Source organism: Oncorhynchus kisutch, linkage group LG21 (assembly GCF_002021735.2).
Source record: "Oncorhynchus kisutch isolate 150728-3 linkage group LG21, Okis_V2, whole genome shotgun sequence".
In the NCBI taxonomy this organism is placed as follows: domain Eukaryota; kingdom Metazoa; phylum Chordata; class Actinopteri; order Salmoniformes; family Salmonidae; genus Oncorhynchus; species Oncorhynchus kisutch.
Genome location: NC_034194.2, coordinates 12,038,722 through 12,045,683, shown reverse-complemented (window position 1 = coordinate 12,045,683; position 6,962 = coordinate 12,038,722). Strand labels below are relative to the sequence as shown.

The window sequence follows — 6,962 nt, the reverse complement described above, 5'->3', positions numbered from 1 at the left end:
TCAATCACCTTTGTGTCCTCCACCAGTGACAGTCAACCTCTCAGGCTGGAGTGCTCTTTAAGTCCAACTCAACAGCTCTGAGAGAAAAGAGGGGCTCTGACTAGGGTGCAGTAACCTTATACTTGATTCAGTGAATTGTTGAAGAGATCTCTAAAATGGATTGTACAAAAGTGGTTTTGTGGTCTTTTTTCTCCAAAGTGCTTCAATCATTGTTGTTTTCTTATTGTCCATTTTCATTGTCGATTTCATCCTCTTATGAGCAGTGTAAAATAGCTGGTAGAAAAGGGTTTTGATACAAATTTAGTAAAACTGTTCACATCCTTGATTTCTTGTGGGTTTTCATGAACCTCTCCTCCAATGGGGTGGACTACGATGCCTTTCAGTCCAACAACAATGCCTGTCTGGTGTACGATGGTCGACTGGTCATAGACACCACCTTCCATACCAGTGACTCCACCATCCGTGCCGTTGGGCCTCTGACCAAGTTTCCCCGGCACTACCACTCAGACCAGTGGTCACACTCCAGATTCAACTCCAGGGAGGTGGACCAGGAGCTGGCTGCTATTCTGCTGCCCTTCTTCGACCTCACCCTGGAACTGGCCATCAACCCTCCAGCCGACCTGGACCGCCTCATCACCAACTACACACAGGCCAAGATTTAAGGCCTGCTGCCGTCCAACAAGTGCCTTATGATGCTTATCCAAAAATAATGCATTAAATCACAGATTGGGCACATGTTGGACAGTACAGCAGATTGGACAGAACAGCAGCCTCTGGCAAGACACGGGGCGGGGGACTATGCATTTATGTAAACAACAGCTGGTGCACGATATCTAATGGAGTCTCAAGGTTTTGCTCGCATGAGGTAGAGTATCTCATGATAAGCTGTAGACCACACTATCTACCTAGAGAGTTTTCAACTATATTTTTCGTAGCTGTCTACATACCACCACAATTCGATACTGACACTAAAACCGCACTCAATGAGCTGTATACCACCATGAGCAAACAATGAAATGCTCATCCAGAAGCGGTGCTCCTAGTGGCCGGGGATTCTAATGCAGGGAGACTTAAATCAGTTTTACCTCATTTCTATACTATACTGGCTTCGACACTCGTCGGATGTGGCAGGGCCTGAAAACTATTACAGACTATAAAGGGAAGCACAGGTGAGAACTGCCCAATGAAATGAGCCTACCCGATGAGCTAAATAACTTCTATGCTCGCTTCGAGGCTAGTAACACTGCAACATGCATGAGAGCATCAGCTGTTCCGGACGACTGTGTGATCACGATCTCCACAGCTGACGTAAGATCTATAAACAGGTCAACATTCACAAGACCGCAGGGCCTGACGGATTACCAGGACGTGTACTCTGAGCATGCACTGACCAACTGGCAAGTGTCTTCACTGACATTTTCAACCTCTCCCTGTCTGAGTCTGTAATACCAACATATTTCAAGCAGACCACCATAGTTCCTGTGCCCAAGAACACAAAGGTAACCTGCCTGTATGACTACCGACCCATAGCACTCATGTCTGTAGCCATGAGATGTTTTGACATCAACACAGTACATCAACACCATTATCCCAGAAACCCTAGACCCACATACAATTTGCATTCCGCACCAACAGATTCACAGATAATGCAATCTCTATTGCACTCCACACTGCCCTTTCACACCTGGACAAAAGGAACACCTATGTGAGAATGCTATTCATTGACAACAGCTCAGCATTCAACACCATAATGCCCTCAAATCACTAAGCTAAGGACCCTGGGACTAAACACCTCCCTCTGCAACTGCATCCTGGACTTCTTGACGGGCCACCCCCACATGGTAAGGGTAGGTAACGGCACATCCGCCATGCTGATCCTCAACACGGGGGCCCCTCAGGGGTGCATGCTCAGCCCCCTCCTGTACTCCCTGTTCACTCATGACTGAACGGCCAGGCACGACATCGACTCCAACACCATCATTAAGTTTGCTGATGACACAACAGTGGTAGGCCTGACCACCGACAACAATGAGACAGCCTATAGGGAGGAGGTCAAAGACCTGACCGTGTGGTGCAAGGATAACAACCTCTCCCTCAATGTGATCAAGACAAAGGAGATGATTGTGGACTACAGGAAAAGGAGGGCCGAGCACGCCCCCATTCTCATCGACGGGGCTGTAGTGGAGCAGGTGGAGAGCTGTGTCCACATCACCAACAAACTAATATGGTCCAAGCACACCAAGACAGTCGTGAAAAGGGCACAACAAAACCTATTCCCCCTCAGGAGACTGAAAATATTTGGCATGGGTCCTCAGATCCTGAAAAGGTTCTACAGCTGCACCATCGAGAGCATCCTGATGGGTTGCATCACTGCCTGGTATGGCAACTGCTCGGCCTCTGACTGCAAGGCACTACTGAGGGTAGTGCGTATGGCCCAGTACATCACGGGAGCCAAGCTTCCTGCCATCCAGGACCTCTATACCTGGCGGTGTCAGAGGAAGGAAAATTGTCAAAGACTCCAGCCACCCTAGTCATAGACTGTTCTCTCTGCTACCGCACGGCAAGTGGTACTGGAGCGCCAGGTCTAGGTCCAAGAGGCTCCTAAATAGCTTCTACCCCCAATCCATAAGACTCCTGAACAGCTAATCAAATGGCTACCCAGACTATTTGCTACTCTCTGTTTATTATCTATGCATTGTCACTTTAATAACTCTTCCTACATGTACATATTACCTCAATTACCTCGACACCGGTACCCCTGCACATTGACTCTGTACCGGTACCCCCTATATATAGCCCCGCTATTGTTATTTACTGCTGCTCTTTAATAATTTGTTATTCTTATCTCTTTTACTTTAAAAAAAAGTGTTTTTCCTAAAACTGCATTGTTGGTTAAAGGGCTTGTAAGTAAGCATTTCACTGAAAGGTCTACATCTGATGTATTCGGCGCATGTGACGATTTGATTTGTCTCATATCATGGAACACATTGAGCGAAATATTAGAGACAGCCTAGACGCAAAATAGAACTCAATTGATTGAACATTGATTTCAATATGATTCAAAGAGCTGATATAGGCCCATGTAGCCCATGTATCTTTTAATAGAGTCATCTCAGTTTTCATTTGAAGAATCATTTTATCCTTCACTTGTTTTTGTAACAATTTCAAATACTTTAGCGACTTTTGTATTTTTGTTATTGTAAGTTATCGGCAGTCACTGTCAGACGGATAGAATCAAGATGTTTAGGCTATGTTTAGAGGATATCTGTGACTAATGTGACGAGGAAGGGCAAAAAAAAACATCTAACGATGCTCTATGAGTGGTCAAGATGTGCGTTTTTTAAGAGCCACGTTACTAACAAAGGCTCTAGGAAATGCTTCAGCTACTAAAGATACATCGTAAGAAGATTCTAACAATTATCTTAATGCTACAAAGGCTCTGGGATACGAGGCCCTGATTGAGTCATAATTCTGATTAGAACTAATTGTATGTTTTTTTTCTGTCACTGTGTTTATGTATTGAAAATCACACATTAGCACATTGTCTACCCTGTTTTGCAACATCAGTTCAGGAGACTGTATTCCACATTTTTATGCAATGTTCCGTTGTTCCCTGGTAATGGAATCTCTGAGCTACTCAGTTCTTTGTCATTATACTGTGTTTGATAATCAAACAACATTGACCTATTCTGCATTAGGTTAGTCACATGGTAAACAAGGTTATGTCAAGCAGTGTGTTTACAATACAATCACTTCTCTTTTTTCGAATGAATGAAATAGCTTTTTACATTTTTTTTTAGTGGTAGAAATTCAATATCATCACCAGGCATTTCACTGCTAATTCTAAAGCATTTTCTGTTCCGCAGTGGTAGTCATCCACACATACACAATTCTGTTCATTTGAAAATGCATACTGTAACTATTTATTGCTCATCAAGTTACTAAGTTCCAAGTTATTATTATTGTCAGTATTATTATTTGTTTTATTATTATTACTAATATTATTATTAATGATTACAATTTGCTTTTGGGAATATTAAACTAATTAGGTACACTACATGACCATAAGTATGTGGACACCTGCTCGTCAAACATCTCATTCCAAAATCATGGGTATTAATATGGAGTTGGTCCCCCCTTTGCTGCTATAACAACTTACACTCTTCTAGGAAGACTTTCCACTAGATGTTGGAACATTGCTGCTGGGACTTCCATTGAGCCACTCAACCATTCCTGTATGGACCTCGCTTTGTGCACGGGGGGCATTGTCATGCTGAAACAAGGAAGGGCCTTCCCCAAACTGTTGCCACAAAGTTGGAAGCACAGAATCATCTAGAATGTCATTGTATGCTGTAGAGTTAAGATTATTATTCCTCCTCCACCAAACTTTACAGTTGGTACTATGCTTTCGGGTAGGTAGCGTTCTCCTGGCATTCGCCAAACCCAGATTTGTCCGTTGGATTTGTCCGTTGGTGAAGCGTCATCACTCCAGAGAATGCTCACTAGAAAGTGCATGGCTCGATCATTTTTTTCCCACATCGGTATGCATTTCTCTTTGTGACGTAATTCGACTGCTCCTTTTGCAAAGTAAGATCTATGATTTCTCTCTCAATTACTTTGATCATTGGAACATTTTAGTAAGAGATATGAAAAGGATAAGGATCATCTTTTGAAGTTCTTATACAAGTTGTGCTATTAACAGCAACATGGGAATCTATGTGATCCTTCCTATTTTCCCCAGGGCCGAGAGATCCTGACTGGCCGAATAGAGACTGGCAACTACTTCCACCTGCACCTGAACTAGTATGACATGGTGGAGACCATCACTTGTTTGTCACTGAAGCCTCTCCCCGTGTCCAACTACATGTGTCTCTATGGAAAACATGAGCTGTTGCTCAACCACCTGTGTTCCCGGTATGATGAAGGCCTGGTTCACGACCTCTACAGGTAGCTGCTGGGGCTGTTTACATGACAGAGAGGAGAGGGAGGAAGTGGGGGTGTTCAGGTCACTGGAAAGATATAGTTACATTTCAAATGTTTACAGACAAGTATGGTATAGGGAGTCGTAAAGCAATGCTTGTCTTTATTAGTTGTATAAATCAGCCTCTTGAAGTAGGCAGCTCTCTCAGATATTATCCCCTGTCAGTGTTTCCTGGTTGGCTAGAATTTGAAGATCTGTGTGTGGGTGACCTCATTTCTGATGTTTCAACACAAGCGACCTCCAGATATAGGAGCCATTGTCCCTGGGTCTAATCTGTTTATGCAGGTCCCTAATCTGCTTTTCTGCTCTATGGAGGAGACAATGGCTTAGCCACCCTGCAGTGGTCATAAGGCTCTGTAACACATATTAAATCTGGATTTTTCACTGGACCTTGTCATGGCTCTGAATAAGGCCACTCTCAATGTCATTATAGGAGCTGACTGAACACATCATGAACCGGTAAAATAATTGATTGACCATGTTGCTGCTGCTGTTGTTGGGGGTTATTAGATGAAGCACTAACTGTGTGTGTGTGTGTGTGTGTGTGTGTGTGTGTGTGTGTGTGTGTGTGTGTGTGTGGACATGTTTAGCTATACGATCTGGGTGCGTGCCTGTGTGCGTGCGTAGTTTTGTAGTTTATTTCAAGGAGAAATGGTGCTTGGCAATATATCATGATCACTTTGCGGACTTTGAGCAGGAAATGGAATCAAGTGCAGGTTTGAAATTGGGATGTTTGTCGGGGGGATGGGTGGGTGTATAACGCAAACGTTTAGCAACCCAAAGGTTGTTTGTTCAAATCACATCAAGGACAACTATTTGGCATGTTAGCTAACCCTGACGCCTAACCTTAACCCTTATATAATGTCCACCTAGCCAACGTTAGCCACAAAAAAATGAATTTGTAACATGTCATACATATTGCAAATTGGTAACATATTGTAGTAATTGCAATTCGTAACATATCATACAAATCGTAATTAGTAACATACTGTATCATATGAAATGGATTATGGATATCCATAAATTAATAGATACCATATAAACATAACATTTCATACTAACTTGAGGGAGACAGATTTGCGTTTTATATGTACATCTACCCCAGAGAAAACAAAACAGAATCCTAAAATAAATATTCTCTTTAAGTAATTTTTTTTTTTTTTAAGTGACAAGGAATTGTCAAATTCAGCTTTCTCACAACAAGTCAACAGTTTTTTTCCTTCTGAAATTCGCCTTGAATAGTCTAGGCCTACTCGAATTTGTGACTGGAAAGGTAATTGGAATGACTGATAAGGACCTGACCTAGGTCTGGAGATGAAAGTGTGATGGCGAGGAGGGGGTTCTATATTCTACAGCTGTATGGTAATGTGCCTGAAATCTTCACTGCCTCTCTGCGCAGCACACGCCTCCAAACAAATAGCCGCACACGCGCCTCAGTGTATTGGGTCGTTCACGCGTTTATCACATAGCTCGGTAAGATAAACGTTAATGGGGAGAACGAGAATATATTCATTTATAAAATGACACGGCTCAATGACACCCAATGAATTGTGTCGTATCTTGATTCGCCAGTTTTAATGTGAACAATTTTTTAGAGGAAGGCAATGTAGACCTATAAACATTTTCCAAACACTTTAAGAGTTTTTCCAATGAAATGTTTTTTTTTGCATCATATGGGCCTAGCCTTTTCTTAACTAAACGAAATCTTCCAGATGTGTGTGATTGTTTTAATTCGTAGCTCATTTGTGTGATTTCATTAGGCCTATTTGATAATTATGTTGTCGAAGGCCTACACTTAATACTCAAAGGAGCTTTTGCCTCGACATATTCGCTTTTTCTGAATTGTTCATTAATCATTTCACGTAGTTCCATTTCAGATGACTTTGACCGAGTTTTTGTTGTTGTAGCCTATACATATTTAGGCCTATTAACAACGGGTGAGGTCTAGGCCATTCCAATAACCAATTCCATTGCATACAAA

At 42.4% G+C, this 6,962-nt stretch overlaps 1 pseudogene; it reads left to right on the top strand.

Annotated features, from left to right (window-relative positions):
- The first annotated feature begins 341 nt into the window (after positions 1–341).
- LOC109866179 (cilia- and flagella-associated protein 61-like) lies at positions 342–4,804 on the top strand (annotated as a pseudogene).
- Positions 4,805–6,962: the final 2,158 nt, after the last annotated feature.